The sequence below is a fragment of the Passer montanus genome, unplaced genomic scaffold, assembly GCF_014805655.1.
Source record: "Passer montanus isolate IOZ18808 unplaced genomic scaffold, ASM1480565v1 scaffold38, whole genome shotgun sequence".
In the NCBI taxonomy this organism is placed as follows: domain Eukaryota; kingdom Metazoa; phylum Chordata; class Aves; order Passeriformes; family Passeridae; genus Passer; species Passer montanus.
The window spans coordinates 886,790-905,167 of NW_024368596.1; the positions used below are offsets into that span (position 1 = coordinate 886,790).

At 44.6% G+C, this 18,378-nt stretch overlaps 1 protein-coding gene across 3 annotated transcripts in view; it reads left to right on the forward strand.

Moving 5' to 3' along the window:
• Window positions 1-8,387: 8,387 nt before the first annotated feature.
• HTR2C (5-hydroxytryptamine receptor 2C) overlaps window positions 8,388-18,378 on the forward strand; it is a 216,437-nt gene continuing 206,446 nt past the window's right edge. For 2 of the 3 annotated variants that reach the window (XM_039717621.1, XM_039717617.1), the window contains exon 1: window positions 8,388-8,509. The gene's annotated coding sequence lies outside the window, so the exon portion shown is untranslated. The remainder of the gene's footprint in view (window positions 8,510-18,378) is intronic. The other variant, XM_039717620.1, reaches the window with a different exon arrangement.

Genomic DNA, 18,378 nt, shown 5'->3' on the forward strand with positions numbered 1-18,378 from the left:
GCATTCTTAGTAAATGTACCCTTGAGAGGTTAGCTGAAGCCCATATTTTTCCTCTGGGAGATGGTGAAAGGAATTAAATGGAAGCATTAGTCTGAATTGTAAAAAATAACCAGTTGATCAAACTGAACAAAAGTGGCCATACTTAATCCTGAATAATTCCCCAGTGCTACTACAAGCATTCCGTGTGCTAGGTGGAGCTAGCATGACATTTTTAAGGCAGCAATAGAGAAACCCAGTCCTGCTATAAAAGGACAATGTGTTTATATATTTTAGATCATTCACTACTAAAATTAATGATAGGTTTCACCTTTCTGCCAAAGCTTCTTTGTAATTTTCTTTTTAGCCCCTGTTCAGATAAACCTTTGCAGTGCTCCTGGGTTAATGTGCTCAGGCTGAGCAATCACAGCTCCCTGGTGAGTGTCCTGCCAGGGGGCTGGGACACAGAGTGCTGCTGGAAGGTGCTGAGCTGAGCCCCCAGCCCGTGCTGGAGCAGCAGCTGTGGCCCCCAGTAGCCAGGACAGGGCTCTGTGTGCTCAGCAGGGCACTGAGCACTGGCTGCTCTGCAGGGCTGCCCCCACCTCCCTCTGCCACCCACTGGCCAAGAGAGTGGCAAAGGAGCACAAGGGCCTCACAGCCATGGGTGTCATGGGTGCAGAAGGGGATGGTGTCATCTCCCTGTTCTCCAGCAGGATCCCTGGGGGCACAGGAGCTCTTGGAATTCCTGGGGAAACTGAAGAATATGCAGAGCTGTCCCCAGCTGTCCAGGCTAGGACAAGGATGAGGTGGAGCTTACTGAGCCATTTCAGAACAAGGTTTTGACAGCTACTGTATGAAAACCCCCCTCTTCAGCCTGCATGAGCAGGTCCCCCTTCTCTGCCGTGGTGTCAGTTGTGATATCTCACTCCTCTCTCACTTTCTCAGCTGGGGTTTTTGGACCTTGTATGTTCAAATAACTGACTCTTTAGTGCTCTGACTCCATCAGGTGCTGCCAAAAGCATGGATGAGCTCATGCTGCAGCTGAGAGACAGAGGGACACCCCCAGCATGAAGGTTCCCAATGCAGGTCTGTGTGAAGAGAGGGCTCACTGCTTCCACAGTCTGCAAACTGCTTTTTTGGTGCTGAAATTGGTTTCCTTTTCATGAGGTGGTCAGTGCTAACATGTTACACCTGCACATGGAGATGCCCTGTAACTGGTATTTGGGACAGTGGAGGCCCAGGGAAGGGAGGCTGCACCTGGGAGCAGCAGAGCAGGCAACAGCAAGGCAAAGAAAGGTGGGGATTGTCCTTTGGCTGCAGAGATATGGTCTCCTGAAGTGGAACAGGAAGTTGGAGGTGTGAATCTGCTGCTCCCAGCATGGGCTTGACAGGTTTTTTCTGTGTTGCTTCCTGTGGACTTTTGAACAGAAACAATATTTATCAAATTCTGGCAAAGGTATGGGGCAACCGCCTTTTAGAATTATTCTAAAACTGTATTGTGGTTAGATAAAAGGTAGGAGAATAGAGACAGTGGTGAAGGTAATCTGGCCCCTAAGGAGTTACAGCTGTGCTAATTATCAAGCATTAAGAACAAGCCTGCTCTTAATAGGCCACAGCTGGATCCAGTTAAGAGGGGTATTATAAAAGAGTAGGTTGGTCAGGTGAGATGTGAGATGGAGTTTGTTGGCTGTGCTGAGAAGAGGGAGTCAGTGCTGTGAGGAGCTGCTCATGAAAATCACCAAAAAGGTATGAAACCTTTCCAATAGGACAGCAACACTGTATAAAAGTAAAACAGATAGAAATTTGAACTTGGCTATAAAATTGTGTGAAATTTTTGAATTTTCCTGTGATGAAAGGAAAAATTTCATTACAAAGAAAATCCCCAGAAGTAAGATGAGGTATGGAGGGTGCCAGAAGGTGTCCAATGACTTTGGTGTGTCCCCCTGTGCCACTGATGCTGGGGTTTTCCCCTGGCTCTCTGGGGCCCGAGCCTGTGCAACTCTGGTCTGAAGCTGATGGCACGTGAGCTCCTCATTTGGCATTAACTAGTTCAGTGTTTCTTCCAGACCTCTCCTCACAATATTTCCCTGGTGTTTGTGTATCCCAGCTGAACACAGAGCTTGCTCATCATGGTTGCCTGGACAGATCTTTCTGGTTTTGGAACCTTTGTTGTTGCAGGCAGAAGTTGATGGGGACTAAAATGCATTGGCATTTTTCAGAGCACCTCCCAAATACGAATGGAACCTTGGGGTCATTTTAAAGAATGGGTTATGAACTTGGTTAGCCCAAACCCAACAACTCATCAGCCAGCAGCAGAGGAGCCCATGTTCCTCAGCTTTTCCCAGTTGCAGTAGGCACTGGTTCCCTCTTTGCTCAGCAGAGAGACAAGGACCCTGGCACAGGAAAGTCAAGAGATCTAAAAGTAGCAAGTTCTTCCTACGACTTATCAGCTGTTCACAGCACATATGGCCAGAAAGGAAGCTTAAATAATTCAGTCTCACTCCTTTTTATCCCAGCTCAATTTAACCTAGTTGTCCTACAGTAAAGCTATTACCAGTGCTCACCTTCCTAAAATACTTCTAAGCTTCACTTTGCCTGCACCAAGAAACAGAGGCTCTACTTCCTGTGGTTTGGGCTCTGTATCCATGTTTAATCATTCTTGCTGCAGTTGAATTTCAGGAGAGTTTGTCTTTCAATACCCAGGTGGTCACTTTGCTACAGCCTGTTTTCTCTTTGGCACCTTTAGGTTTTTTTCTTTTATTCATAGCTGAATTCTTTTATTTCATTACTGGATCAGAAAGAAGCACCACCAGTAAGAGCCATGGCCCCTCATTTCTGAATGATGGTTTGTCTTCTTTGAGAGCTTCCTTCTGAGTACATTGATTTGTACTTGTAGATACCAGAGCTGATTTTGGCTATAGGGTTTGGCTCAGATGTCTCTGACTACAAAGGACATTCAGTAGATATAAGATTATTGTCTGATGAACTATTCCTGTGGTCCTATTTTAATGTTTAATTTCTCAAATACATTTGAAAATTTCAGAGAAATCAAGACTGACTTCTCAAAAGTAGTTCAAGTAGGAAGCCTTGATAAGGTGAAACCAGCTAGCTTGTAAAAGGCAGCTGGGGGGACCTTATAATCCCCAGGCTGTCCAAACATGCTCTTTTGACTCTTTGCCAACACATTCATTGAATTCTGCAAACCTTACTCACAGTGCAAACACTTCCATTTCTAAATCACAGATACAAGGAGGTCTGTGGGATTCTGATATATAAATATAACGGAATATTTTCAAGCACAACATAAATACTGATTTAAAACAAAGCAAAAAAAACCCCCACAAACTTGCAAAAAACCACAGTGTGATGCTGATATCTTAAAGATTCATAATCAGTAACATCTACTTCTAAATAGGCTAAGTCAAAAGAGTGTGTTTTTGTCTTGCAAATAGGGTGTTTGAAAGGATATTTAGATCTCTGATGTCCCTAGCTTTTCCCTGCAGTGAACTCCCGTTCTAGTCACTGTACATCTCCTTGGGTAAACACTGCACACTGGTCCTGTGATGTTTCCCAGTGAGGTGCTGCAGCCTGGCAGTGTGACTTACTTGGATTCTGATGCCTTTTTTTGAACTTCTGAAGTTTTTCCAATATAAATAAACCTTGGGACTGATGGCTCACCAGGCTAATGTGTGTGTGAGTGTTCAAAACTGTAAATGCTTTGGTTGCTCCGTTTGTTAGTTTGACTGGGAGGTAATTTCTGAGCAAGCTGGGTATTAAAGCTCAGTGCTGGTGCTTCCCAAACTCGATGCTCTGGTATCTGCTACTGCACCTTGTTTGGTTGGAACCCCCTCACTCCCAATCCAGTGGTTCTGAACTCCAGACATCCATGGGGTCATGGCAGGTGCTCAGTAGCTGGTTATTGGCAGGGGCTGATGAGAAAAACTACAGAGTGACTGGTGATACAAAATGTTGGACTGCTCTGTTAGGCAGCCTGGAGAACAAGTTCAGGAAGCCCTGGGGTGGAAGGTTTGGCATGTGCCAGAGACTGCAGCCAATTTATTTGTAGCCAAGAATTTGCAGGGAGCAGAGAATCAGGCATTACCTGTAGGCACCCAGTTTGGGGTGGCTGGGATGGGCTGGCCCAGCCCCATCCCCAGTGCACAGCTGTGAGCAGCACTGACAGCAACGAGCCAGGGAGTGCCCAGGGGTGCTGAGCACCCACCAAAGGGAGCAGAGGGCACACAGGGGCAGGGCATCAGCATCAGGGGTGTGAAAGGCTGGGCTAAAGAACAAGAAGGAAGATGCTTGCAGCCTTCTGAGGTGATCTGATATTACTCTGTATGGGCAGGCACTTGAAGCCTTCTGATGAGGTGTGGTGTCACTCTGTATGGGGATGCTTAAAGCTTTCTGAAACTGCATGGTAACACTGTGTAACGTGGCCATCATGACTGTGGCATGTGCTGTGACAATTACCCTTTACAGATTTTGACATGTGTGTGAAATGTTCTTCTGAGAGAAGCTTTCACCATTTTCCAAATTTTTTTTTGGTCAAAATTTTCAGTTCATGGTCTGTAGAGGAGCTGTTCACTGCAGTGAGTGTGGCTCCTACTACTTGTAAGAAAATTGGGTGCAAGGCTCAGGAGGGGCAATCTCCCTGCGTGTTGTTTACCCAGGCTGCTTCCAGTGCTGCTCCATTGTTATCTGCAGGAGCTCAGGTGCTTGCCTGTATGTGTTGGCCAATGCAGCGCTTCAGTGCATGAAGCGCACAAGTGAAACTCCAGCCATCCCCTTCACTCTCCAGAAGGCTGAAGTGATTGTGCTGACATTGCTTTTCACACTGCACAGAGCCCTTTCCTCCCACTGGTAAGGGTTTTTGCATGTGACCTGAAGGATGAGCTGACAATAGATGTATGAATGCTTTACATGACGTATGAATTGTTTACTTACCTGCCACAAACCAACCACAATCTTTTGCAGCTTGGTAACAGCAGGGCACAAACCATTTTTTGGAAGATGAATTAGTCTTCATGCACTATATGAGTGGAGTAAAAGAATAATTATAAAGAGAGGTCAGATGTTGAGTGTCAGGAGTAGAGCATGAGAATTTTGTAACATGAAGGCCAAGGTCAGTATTCTGGGATTTCTGAGCAGAGATAGCCACAATATTTACAGGACCCCTGCAAGCGGGTACAGTTTCAGTTTCATCCTGCCAGGCCTCCATCTCGCTCCTGCTTGGTTTTATTTTTTTTTTCAAAGTAGCCATTTAAACAAGTGTTGTTATTTTTATAAGTCCCAGTAGGGTCAGTGTGCTGGATGCTCTTGAATGTGCCTGCTGTCTCTTGGGTAGTTGCTTGTTTTGTGTGCATGGACACATCCACCACCTGGGAGCTCTGAGTTCCAAAAGGTTTTAGAGTTGTTATTCCTCAGACATCACGTAGCAGTACACTTGAAAAATGTGTTTCTGATAGTTGGGAATAGTTATAGTCAGGTTTCTGACTTCCAAAGTTCTTTTTATTTATTTTTTCTTTTTTTTTTTTTAACCCCCCACTCTAATGATGTCTGTGTTTCTTACAGTTTACATTTATTTGTTATGCATTTAAAGTCTGCGAGAAAGGTTGTTTTGCAGTGCAGTCTAATTAGAATACATGTATTTGGTGGAATATGCAGTTTAGTACAATTGTGATGTGGATTTTGGGTCTTGCAGTTGTTTGCAGACATCTTTAATGATTCAGCTTTCTGTAGTGTGACACTTGCCAATATGATGGCTTCCTTACACGCAAATATTTTTTAGAATGAAGTCTCATATTACACTAAATAAATAAAAAAAACTACCCTTGCAAGCATGTGCATAACTTTTAGTGGCAGGCCTGGTGTCTGACAGAAAGATATGACCCTGCTGACCTGAGTTTCTCATGCCAAAGCACTCTGTTGTACAAGATGGAATAACTCAAATGAGCATTTGATCATATGAATTTAATAGGCAATTATTTCCCCTGTTAAAGTTGATTGGTCCATCAGGTCTTGTAGTTTAAAAAAGTAATAGTGCCTGTACACAGAATATTTCTATTGAGTGTGCTGCAAAGGACTGCCTTCTTTCAGGACAGATACTTGTAGTGATGTGCTGGAAGTCACTGTGCTGTGTTTGCATACTAATCAATGAGCTCAGGAAGCATTAAACTCAAGAAATCCTCAGCTATCTTCTGGAGAACAAATTTGATCTTTGATACTCAAGGGAGAAACTTCAGGAGCATAAAGCCTTAAGTGTTTCTGCCTAGCATTTTGATTGCTACTTATACATGTTTGGTAGGTCTGATGTTAAAAAGACTTTCTTGAAGACATGCAATGCTTAATAAAGACCATTTTTAATTAATTCACTGTGGTATTTTTGCACAAAGCTGAATGGCCTGGAAGCAGTGAAACATGCATTGCACTTGTTTCATCAGGGGATCATGTTTTAATAGCCCCTCTGGACTAGCACAACAGGAAAGAAAGTATTTGCTTTGCTGTGATGCATTCTTACATCAGAGGCAAGCATTTGCTGGTTTTAAGGGTACCTTCCCTTTCAGACTATTTTTCAGGATCAAAGTTACACGATGCTTAACTTACTTTTCACCATAGTAATTTATTTTGGCTTTGTGTGCTCAGGCTAAAATATCCCCACTGCTAACAGCTTCCCTCACGGTGATGGAGGCAGGTATTGATTAGGTTAATTTTGGTGTCTCCATGGCCCTGGAGAATCAAAGGTGCTAACGGGTTGCTGTGTGACGCAAAGAGGCTTAACAAGGTTCAGGGCTTCACACTAGTTTGTCCTGCTCAGAAAAGCATATTGTCTATGGCAACAATTGCTACTGAGAAAAAAAGTGGAGATTTTTAATAGGGTAAATCACCTGCTTTGCAGACTTTTGAGTTTCAGATGCCAGCTGTATGGGGGCAAGAGAGGGAAAATCTTGATGTGGCCTGGACTTACTGGCATTGTTATTTTTGTATATGTGCTATGATGGGACGAAGGACAAGCCAGAGTATCCTAAGGCACTCAGAAGAGGGGACAAGGAGAAGCAAAGAGAGAACATGTGGCATTCAGCTGGTGCACAGCCTGCTGGCCCCAGCCTGGGGCAGGAGGGAGGCAGCGATGGCCCCAGATGCTACAGCAAGCCTAAGACCTGCTGAATTCATCACAGCTTTAGGATGTGTGACACATTAGGTGTCTGTGCCTCAGTTTCTGCCTGTGCAGAAGGGATAGCCTTGTGCAAAACCAAGGTGCAAAACTGCACCTGCTGCTGGGACCAGTGGGAACAGTGCCACTGACCTGACACTCCTGCTGAGACCAGAGAGAGACACTTTGGTCCTTGGGGGTACCAGACCCTCCTTGCCTGCTGGAGACAATGGCTGGTGCCGTGTGGGATTCGGGGCCAGTGTGCCCCATGTCTGGCTGGGATGCTAGTGGAGGTGCAGTGACAGGGGTGAGCAGTCGGGCTGGGTGGCAGGGGCTTGCTTGGACTCCCAGCACAGCCAAGGTGTGCCAGGCCTCGCTCCCAGCCCTGACGGAGGCACTCCTGCTAGCTGTCCCTTCAGTTCCCGGCTCCTGGGGTGCTCTCCCTCCCCACCCCCGCTCGGGGCTCCTGCCTGGGCTCCTTCTGCCATGGGTGAGACGCCGGCACCGAAGCTGCGGGCGCTCGCATCCTCCCCAGGCGCATGTGAGCAATGTGCCTTTAAGACTAGCAGGAGAGCAATAGTATCTCCCTCCCTCCTGTTAATTGTAGCATGTTTTCAGCCATGCTTTCCAGTCACATTCGCAGGCAGTGAGCGGGAGCAGCGCTGCCGGGTGCCAGCGGGCAGCGCCGTGCCCTGTGCCGAGCCGTGCCCGGGGTGCCGGGGCAGCGCCCGGCGCCGCGGAGCGCCGTGCCACGGGCAGGAGCCTGCCTGGGGTCACCGCTGGGCTCGCCACAGCACGCTGCTCCCCGTGTCCCTCGCCCTCCGGCCGCAGGGTCAGACCCCTGGCCGCGCCAGCCTGGCCCGGGCTCCTGCGCTGGAGCCGGGGGCTCTGCAGTGGGTGATGCGCTGTGGTGCCTGGCTGGGGATGCTGGGGGCTGCCGTGGGAATGCCTGGCTCCCTGAGCACAAAGTGACTGCAACTCACACGAGCTTGGGACTACTTCTCGGAAGATGCCCTGCGTGTCTCTGGTCATTCCTCTCCGGCCTCACCGCAGAATATTTGGAGTTGCTAGCTTTCTTCTGCCGAGGGGGGACAAAGGCAGAGGCCTCCAGAGGGTTAAGAGCATCTGCTTTTACGCCAAGTGTTTGAGCAGGAAATAATCTGCAGAGATACATGTGCAGCAATTCAACTGCTGCTGCTCTGCCAGGCTGCCGCTGCTGCAGTTCGGTGTGTGAGAGGAGCCGTGCTGCTCACAGAAGATGCTTTCTTGGTGTGTCCGAAGCTCCAGGCATGGCAGCAGAGCCCCGGCTGTCTGAGCTGGGGTAAATGTCTCCAGCCAAGAGGAATTATGTTGCCTTGATGGCTCTGTCGGCTCACGGAGGTAGGTGCTGCTGCCTGTGCAATATGCCGTGATCTATTCTGGTATGATACAGTCCTCTCCTCGGTCTGGGGTATACAATTTTAAAATTTTTTACTTGGGAACAGGGCTTAATTTGCAATCTATAATGCCGGACAGAAAATACGTGCGTGATTTCTTTGTGTGCAGCAGGGAGGAGAGGGCAAAGGATACCTGAGCGATACCTTTTCTGATTGGCAATAAAGTTGTTGCACTTAATTGGAACAAACTACCCTCTGTCTCAGCGAAATGCACCTGGGAGCTTTTACTTTTCCCTGCTATATGACCTTTGCATGAGGTTGGCTGCAGTATGCTGGGTTATGCTTTGGTTCAGAAACTGGGACACAGTGCACTCTACAGGTCCCTTCATTCTGCTCCTGTGGACGTGGGGAGGACAGAGGGCACCCACACAGATGGGGGAAATGCTGCTGGCAGGGAGCTGGTGCTTTTTTGAGGAGTGAAATTACACTAAGGAAGAAAAAAGGTGATGATCTTCTCTGAGGAAGAGGGAATGTTGAGGTCCTTAAGGGTTGATCTTGATGTTCGGAAGTAGGGAAGGAAATTTGTTTTAGAAGCAGCAGTGTATGAGTCTGGGATTTGTGTTTTGCTTTCCCAGACCTGTGAAGAGGAGTTTTGTTTAACTCTTAACTACTTTACCACCCAAAATCTTTGCTTGAGGATTTTTTGCACCAATACCTGGGAGAAAAAAATCTGTCAGTGCCATCAAATTTACTTAGGCTTGTTTTGAAAGTTGCCTTCTTGAGAAATCCCTAACAAAATCAACAGCAGCTAATACTGTTACCTTCTCACCATCAGGGCATGCTCTTTTTGGTTTGTCTTGAGACCTCCAGTGGGAGTTTTATTCTGTAAAGATTAAGCTGAGAAGAAAGTTTCCAGTTTTTTGGAAAAGCGGTGTTGGGCATTGGATACCTCTTTGATTTTGTTGGCCTGGCTGACCCACATGTGTAGGTTTGCCTGTTGGCTTCTGAGTGCAGACCTGCCAAGGAAGCCTGGCTGTGCAGAAGAGGAAGGTGCTGCCTGGGTTACACATCTGCATCACATGGAGAGTGGTTTGTGTTTGCTCCTGGCGTTGCAGAGCTATTGATGCAGCACAGCCAGCAGTGCCATTGCTGTGTAACAGTTTCAGAAGCGTTTCTGTGGCACCCTGGCAGAACAAATGTGTCATTCATGACTGCACTCTTCGGGAGAAAGAGCAGCACTGTCACCTGCACTGTAAATCTCTTTAGTCACTTTTGTTTTCTTTGCTCAGGTAGCAACACATTCTTAACTGGAACATGTTGCTACCTGAGCGCTTTTGTCAGAGCGTTTGTAATTGCCTCCTCAGTTTCCCCAGGGCTGCTGTGCTGTGTTTGACTCAGCACTGACATATCTCGTAGGGAAGTCTGGAGTAGAATCCCCCTGCCTTTTTCTCTTTCTTTTTCTTTTTTTTTTTCCCCCCCCCCGCTGTAATTTGGGCCCAAATGCAGTCAAGCACGTTTCCTTCTCTTTTTTGCTAGAACAGGACACTTTTGTGTGTCCTCCTCTGGGATGCTGTAGAGAAGACCTCTTCTGTTCTGCAAGACCTCTATGTTGGAGGCAGAAACAGAAGCGGGTCTGGTGGATTTCTTGTTGTGCATGAATCAAGAAGCCACAATCCCTGCCAGGGATGGAGGCTGTGATGATACCTGGGAAGCAGCTGTTCTCTCTGTCCTGAGAAAGAGGATCCCTTCTTACCCACACACTAGGTGATATCCAGTGCTCCACAGCAACTCTTATTTCTCCCACAAAGAGGAGAAACCTCTCCTGGCTTCACTTGGAGTGGTGAAAACGCAAACGTACGAACATTCAGTGGAGTCTCACCAGTGTGGAATTGGTATAAGGTCATCTGAATGACTTCTGTCTAGAACAGTGCTTATAGAAGGTGGTGGACATTAACACCATTGCCTGTGCAGGAAACATTAGAAAAGAATATGTATTAGTCATCCCATTTACTGCTGTTTGCACATGGACAGAATAGTGATTAGAACTGGCTGAATCAAAGCTAAATGGTTCTTAAACAAGATTTCAAAATTCAGAATTGGATTGGGCACTTGCTGGCCAGCAACTATTTTGGTCATCTTTGTGCCTCTATTCCATCAAGTGTCTTTTTCAAAAGGTCCTTCTACAAAAACAACAAAATGTTGGGGCATATTTCCATGTGTTGTGTTCTGAAGACGTGGATGGGAATATCTTCCTTACTGCCTTGTATCTGCTCAGGAAATCAAATCAGTGTATTTGAACCATTGAGTATTTCTGAGCAGCCATTCTGGTCAGCACTAAAGTTCTGCATTAAACTCTGTGTGGAAGTTGAGAGATAATAATGGTAATTAAAACAAATTATTTATTAAATTGGGTCTGGCCAGCATTTTGTGTCACACACGCTGTAGTGGTCACTTCTCCCTGACAGTCACATTCTGCCCACCCTGGAGACTGAGGGCAGGGACTCTCCACTGTGCCCCTCTGCAACAAGGATCTAAATCTGATGTTCTTATGGGCCCAATGCTGACCTGGCAGCAAAGATGCTGGGGTCTCTTCAGGTTTGCCCTTTTGGAGACAATGCCTGCCCTTATCCATTAGGTCCTGTGCCTGCCCAGCCATGCTGGACTAGCTGGTGAGTCATGTGCTGCTCATCAGTCACAGAGGTGAGGAGATGGTGACAGACAGGCCAAAGAAATAACTATTTGCTAGGGAGTGATTCCCTTGGTTTCTTCAAGGATTTAAACACAGGCCTGTCTTTAGGTACCTGCACTCTTTCAGCAACCATTGCATTTTTATGGTTTGTATGCTGCTTGTAAACCAGCCACAGGTGAGTAAAGCCTGTGGTCCAGAAACTGTTGAGCTGGAGATAAAACTGTGCCTTTCTGAGAGTGCCTGGAGTGTCTTTAAGAGACTGCATTTGAAACCTATCTGGCTTTGTACCACTTATAAAATGCATTCACGGTAGGTGGTGGCATCAGTCTCCTCTTAGTGAATGCAGATATTTATATTATGCAAAAGGTTTTCTCACTTTGCTAGATTCAGATGACGACTGGAGATCATTCTTGTTAGATAAAAAACTGAGTCTGACTTTAGAGGTGAATTCAAAGAGCAATTTCTATTTAATATATATAGCAACAAATAGGAACAAAGCTGCTTAAGGAGTACTTTAATGATGAATCATTATATTGCTCTCACCAGTCTGAAAGGCAATAAAAGTAAAAATGGAGTGCTAGGATGTAGTTGCTTAGAAAACGTACAGAAAGGGATCCGTATTGAGTGGGTTTTACAACACATCAAAGCAATGTTTTGAGGTGCAAAATTATCAAGTGTCTTTCCACCCCAAAGATGAGGCAGCTGCTATCTATTGTTTATTGTTCCAGAAGGTCATTTTCTTTGGTTGTGACTAACCAAATTTAATAATTTATTGCTTTTAAAAAAAATCCCGACTGTTTCTCCCCACCCCCGGATCAGGACAGATGCTGTCATAATGCTCCTTCAATGCTGTAATTTTTATTACCAGTCCTAATTAAATGCTGTAACTTCTGAAAATCAGATTAATTTGAACCATCAGCCCAGTGTAAATGCTGCTATCATCAGAGATCATAAAATGTTCAAGGAACCATAATTCTACTACATAGCTGCAGTGGCAAGTGTCCAAGGATCTGGCTACCTTTGTTCAGCTGACACGGGCTGAAATGTGAGCCCTTCTGAGCAGTGCAGCATGAATAGGAATGATACATCCCTCAGATGTAGAATTGCACATTCTAGCCATAAGTCAACAAACATTAGAGAAATGGCATCGCCCCCCATCACTGTGGTGCTCCTCCCCTGCTATAAATATTATATGAATTCTGCATGATCATAAAGGGGAAAATAGAGGTGGGAGGTTGTTGCACAGCACAGCTGCACTTCAGTGGTGAGCCAGGACATGATACAGATCAGCCCCACTGCCAACCAAGGTTTTTCCATCCTTGGGCCACGGTCCATGAATTCAAGTTGCACAATAACTACTTCAGCTAATTTGCTCTGCAGCCAGGACACACTGTGATCATCACTTTGGTCTTCTGGACATGTTCTGGTTCCTTCATGACCAATTTGTTCCTTTATGACCAATTTACGAATTTTGATTTTTTTTTAAATTTTCCTCCACAGATATTAGATAACAAGTAATAAATTCTGATTCCAGCTCAAGCAGTGGCAAAGTTGCTCTCTCTGCTCTGTCCCAGCTTTATTTGTTAGGTGTGACAGTGTGGAAGGTCTCACTGGTCATTACAGATATAATTACCTGGCTCTGACAGACAGGAGGGCATTAATCTGACACTGAAAGCATTGGTGTTGGAGCTTCATGTGTTAGATTTTCTTTGCAGGAGAGAAAAAGCCTCCTGAGGGAACCATCACCCTTGTCTACAGCAAGATGAGATGAATTACAGGCCAGAAATGCCCAGTCCTCCCCAGCCCCATGGGTGGAGCCTGTGTGACAGGCTCAGGGCTGGTGTGGGGTGGTGCAGCAGCACTGGGTGAGATGAACCCCCCACAACAGCAGCTGGTCTCGGTCCACATCCAGCAAGCCACCAGCCCCACCTGGGATGCTCCAGGCTCCTTTGACGGGCTTGGTGGAGGATCTGACCCTGCAGGTTGGACTCTGCCTTGCTGAATTGAGAGCCTTTCCAGTGCCTGTGGTGGAGTGGGGCTGTGGAGGGTGTGCTGCTGTTTGCTCCTGAGCATCCCAGGAGCAGCTGCTGCTCTGTTTCTGCTCACTGGGACGCAATGCTGCTACTTGATTCTATAAACCATCTCTTTGGCACTGCTGGTCATGCTTCCTGTTCAAGAGCAGTTTTAGCTACCAGACTTGTATGTTCAAGGCTTTGTGGTGAAACCAAAGTGGCAAAATCTGTGTCAGTTATGGACTGATGTGGATAGTACATGTTTGTGTCAGTGGGTGGATCTTCTGCTCCTGCCCACTTCCCAACACCTTGACTGTATGCAGGCAGTTAGTGCTGCAGAGAGGAGACCAGCACAGTGGGATTTGTGCCATAAAGAATTTTATGTTTGAGATTTACCCAGCAGGCTTCTTTCAGCCAAAATGTGGAAATTTTAGAGTGCTTTCATGCCAAGAGTTGCAGCATTTGACCACAATTTTTCTTTTTCAGCATATGTGACGTTTAGGAAGCTCTGGGCAGACATATGATTTTAGAACAACTATTGCTTGCAAAGGAAAAAAAAAAGGCAGAAGCATATTAATTATCCACACTTTATTATGTATGGTGGTTTGCACACAGTTATTGTGGACATTGTTATCTGGAAGACTGTAATATTAATGTTTCTAATGGGGGTATTGTACATCTACTGAAACTCTTACAGTTATGGATTAAATTTAATACACGCTCCCTCTAAAAAAGCCTGATTTTTTATATTTTATGGTACCCAGTGCTATGTACTCAGCTTACAACAATAAAATAGCTGAATGCTGGAATAAATGTACCAAACAACTCTCTTGTCTTGATAACTGCTTTTAAATGTTAATCATCTCATTCTCTATTTTCTAAACCTGTGTGCAAATATAAAACCTCATGTAAGTAAGTAGGTCTGAGCACTGTAGTGTGAATATGGCAAATATTCTCTAGCAGTCCTGAGTTCTGCAATGCTTGTATGATCCTTGGGATCATCCTGATGACACAGGCTATGGAAAATGTCACCCAGCAACTTCTCCCCTCCTTTCAGAAGAATATTCAGGCTTATTTAAAGAGTGCAGATAACTGGATCTCAAAGGTATCCTCAGGGTAGTTGTTTTGGTGAGTAATTATTTCTGGTGATTTATAAAATAATAAATCCAATCTGTTTATTTTCTTGTTCCATAAGTTGAATCATCTTTGTCCTTTGTCTGCTTAATTAAGGAGCCTCCTGGTAATGCAAATAATTTCCCATGATGTGGACAAATCATTATTCAGCCTTCTTTTTGCTGAAGAGATCATATAATTTAAACCCTTTTCACACAATCTGTTTTCAGGCACTTAAATTCTATGCATTTCTCTGTGTTTTTCAGGATCTTTTTGAGCTGTGGACATTAGAGGTGGCTTCTCTGGGACAGCAGAATCCCAGATTTTACTAATATTCTCACTAGCACCATGCACAGAAACAACATGACATTTCTAACCTTGCCTCTCTCCAAACATCTGAAAGTGTCATTAGATCTTGTAGCTCCAACAGGGCCCTGGGACCTTGTGTTCCATTTTTATCCTCTGACTCCCATATATATTTTTAATTCTCCAACTTTCAATGTAACATTTCCCCATTCTGTAAGTGGGGTAGATTCTTCCCCACTGCATTCTTTGATCCTAGACAAATAGGCTTGTGTTTTTCTCTGATAGGGCTGGGCACATGCAGAGGACTGAGCTGTTTGTGTTGTCTAAGTTTGGCAATATTTATCACTTAAGCCAGTTCTGAGTGGCATTGGGCTGTGAAAGTTGTCTCTGTAGACCCAGTTAAAAGCACTTCCATTCACTGATTGTTCCTCATTAAAATTACATCTTGTCAATTATCAGTGATCTTTAAAGTGTGCTGTAGTAATTTCAGGTAATGATATTCTTACAATCAGTGTGTGGTGTGTCACTGAGCCATTTGCAAAAAACAAGTTTGCAGTGCTGGCACAGCTGCTAGTCCCTCTCCCCCATTCCCCCCTTTATTAAGTAGATTAAAAAAATTCAGGATTATTCAAAAGGCTGCTGGAGGTTCCATCCCATGCAGGTTCAGGAGGCCCTGCAGTCACAATGATTTCTGCTGCTTTCAGGTTCAGCTTCCTGGTGGCCACTGGGTGATGGCTTCCAGGAGAGACTGAACAGGTTGCTGTTGAGGCATTCATAAAATCCATGAAAAAGAGAAAAAAGCAAATTACAAAATTGGTTTTTGTAATTTGTTTCACCATACTTTTCATTGGTTCTGAGGTCTCTGCTGGTGTTTAAATACTTTTTGTTTGTTTGTTTTTTCCTTAGGAGTTCAGTCCTCTAGCAATTGCTCTGTGATGCTGCTTTGGGTCTCATGTCCAGGTGCCCACTTGCAATTGTTGGACTAATATTTGTGGCCCATCCAAAATGCTCCATGCTCCATGGCTCATCTGTGTCTTTTCCTTTGCTTGATCATATTTTTCCATTGTTCTGCCCTTGAGATACTTCCCTTCTAGCAGGAATATGGAATAAAATATTTCCTCTTCCAATCACTGAGGTGTTGTTTTCTATTTCCTATCCCCTCAGTGCTCACCCTGGTATTTATTATTTATTTAGCACCCCTTGACCTCATTTCTGAGACTCTATGATTCCACCTTGATTACTTCTTCCTCTCTCTTTTTGCCACTTTCATTTTTTCACAGTATTTTCTTGAGCAGTCCATTTGTTTCCTTGACACTAACAATTACTGACAGCCTGGTATCCTGTCTCCAACAGTGGCAAATAGCAGATGCTTAGAGAATAATGTAAAAAGCAGGGTGAGAATATAATAATCCTAATATATCCTGGCAGCAGTGATCAACGTCACGTCTGCCTGACTGTTGTGAATGTGTTTAAGCACAGCCCAGTGGGGGCTACTCCTAACACCATGTGGGCGAGGAATGGACAATTTTACTAGATGGCAAATTTTCTTGTGTAACTGCCTCTTTCCAAAAGTGCTGGCCTTTCCTCGTGCCACTGCCTTGCTTAGCTTAGCACAAACAGCCTCACTCTTGTTTCTGAGCCAGTCCTGAGGTTTATTCACAGAACTCCTTGTACCTGATGGAGTAGGAGCTTGTGTTCTCTCCCTTCTGCCTCCTTGAGATGGTTGCAGTGTGGCAAGACGAAGGGAAAAGTCCTTGTGTTTGGTTATGAGCCCTTATATGATTGTGCTGCTTGACAGATTCCTGTGGTGTTCAAGCTGATTGCAATAAAATCTGATAAGTGTGATGCTGAAAATCCATGAAAATCATGGCCACACAGGGAAGGGAGAGACCCAAAGCAGTAGGAGAAGTTATGTGGAATGTTTGGGGGGACTTTTCTCTCTGCATCTTCATGGTTGCTTTGGGGTTCATTCTTTATTTACAGATTATTTGTTTTCTCCAGTATTCCTTCAAATCTGAAACAAAGTCTGAACTGTGTGAAGGAGATAAAAAATGTACTTCAATTTTACAAATGCTAGGTTTGAAGTTGCATTTAAAAATTCTTCTGTTAGTATGTAGAATACATTATCCAGGGTACTGAGCAGCTAAATAAGGTGAGGGATGCTTCAGGTGTTAGACCTTCAGCTCCTAGTCCTTCATCTGATGCTTCCTCTGTTACCATCACTGCTGCACAACACCACTTAAACTTATGAAGAAGAAGGTAAAGAAGCCTCTGCTTTAAAACCTCTATCTTGCTTTATATGTATTACTGTATTCTAAAACCTTAAACTCTAAGGTTTTACCATGTGATATTATACACTTTTAATCAAACTACACACACATAATCTTAGTTCTATCATTCAATTTTGGAAGCTTTCTCCACGGCTTCAGGTCAAATGCAGTGTTCTCTTGGGGGTAGTGTCTGTCAGCACAGAAAGTCTGAAATTCTCAGCAAACAGGGTTCCAACACTTCAGCATCCAACACCACAGTTTGATTTATCCTATGTGATGGGCAACTGGACTAATAGAATTATTTTCAGAGTCTTATTTTCCTCACATGTTTTCTTTTCTGGTTATTACTTTGTACGTTATCCACAAAATTTTTGGAGTCCTTGGGACTTCTTTAGGATAACATGAAGGACCAAAGGGAAATTAACGTGACTGGTCATCAGCACCCAGCTCTTCACTGTTTGACTTCACTAGTGAGGAAAAGGGATCTTTTTTCCTCTCTTCTGTCCATGGAGGTGAGTCCACAAGTCCCTACAGCTCCAACTGCTCCAATGCTTGCTGTGTGATTGTTGAACAAGGCTGGGCATCGTTCCTCCTGTCTGTTTTCTGCCCTCTCCTCGCAGAAGCAGAGGAGTGCCTCTAGTGTGCCAAGTGATGCCTGCAGTGGCTGTAGAGGATGTTCAGAACAGGGTGAGGCACACAGTGTGCCTTTCCCAGATGGAGGTTTCCAACTTTGTGCAAAGTTGTGCGTGCCAGAGCTCAGGAGTGTGAGCATATGCAAATTATCTCGTTAGAAATTCAGGGCAGAAAGGCACAGAGCTCCTTTGCTGCCACAGAGAACTGTATCCAGAGACTCAGGGTGGAAATATGCCTCCTGATACATGTTTGAGTTCTGTATAAATCATCTGTAAGTATGGTTCACTCTATTCATTTAGCTGGTGACACTGTTATTTAGGAGTGATACGAAACAGTCACAAAGTAATAAGGACTGCCTGAGAAGAAAATATGTGCTAAAGCTCTTAGATGTACTGCTAATTTAAATAAAACATGGGCTATGCTGGGGCTGAAGAATATTTCTTCTAGAAATCCTAATTATATTTAAGCCATGGATACTTGAAAGTTGGTTGCTTTTGTTTGTGGTTTTTTAAAAATTTTTTTTCAAAATGAAGATGCCATGAGTATTTAAGAATGTTTTAGATTCCTTTTTAGGTTGAGTGGATTCATTTTGTTCCTAAAAGAATGTTTTATTGGTATCTTAGCAGTAGGGACACCTGTGCTCATCTAATGTATGCAAATGCAGCCCAGCAGCCTATAGCCCTAAACACGATGGAAAGCTCAGAGAAGGACTGCTCATCAGGCTGCCAAGTCAGACCATGCTTCAAGTTAGGCTGATGAGCAAGGGCATGTCAAGCAGATATTACTTTAATGATTGTTAATGCATATAGGGTGCATAGAAAAAGAATGTGAGTCTTTGTAAAAGCTGAAT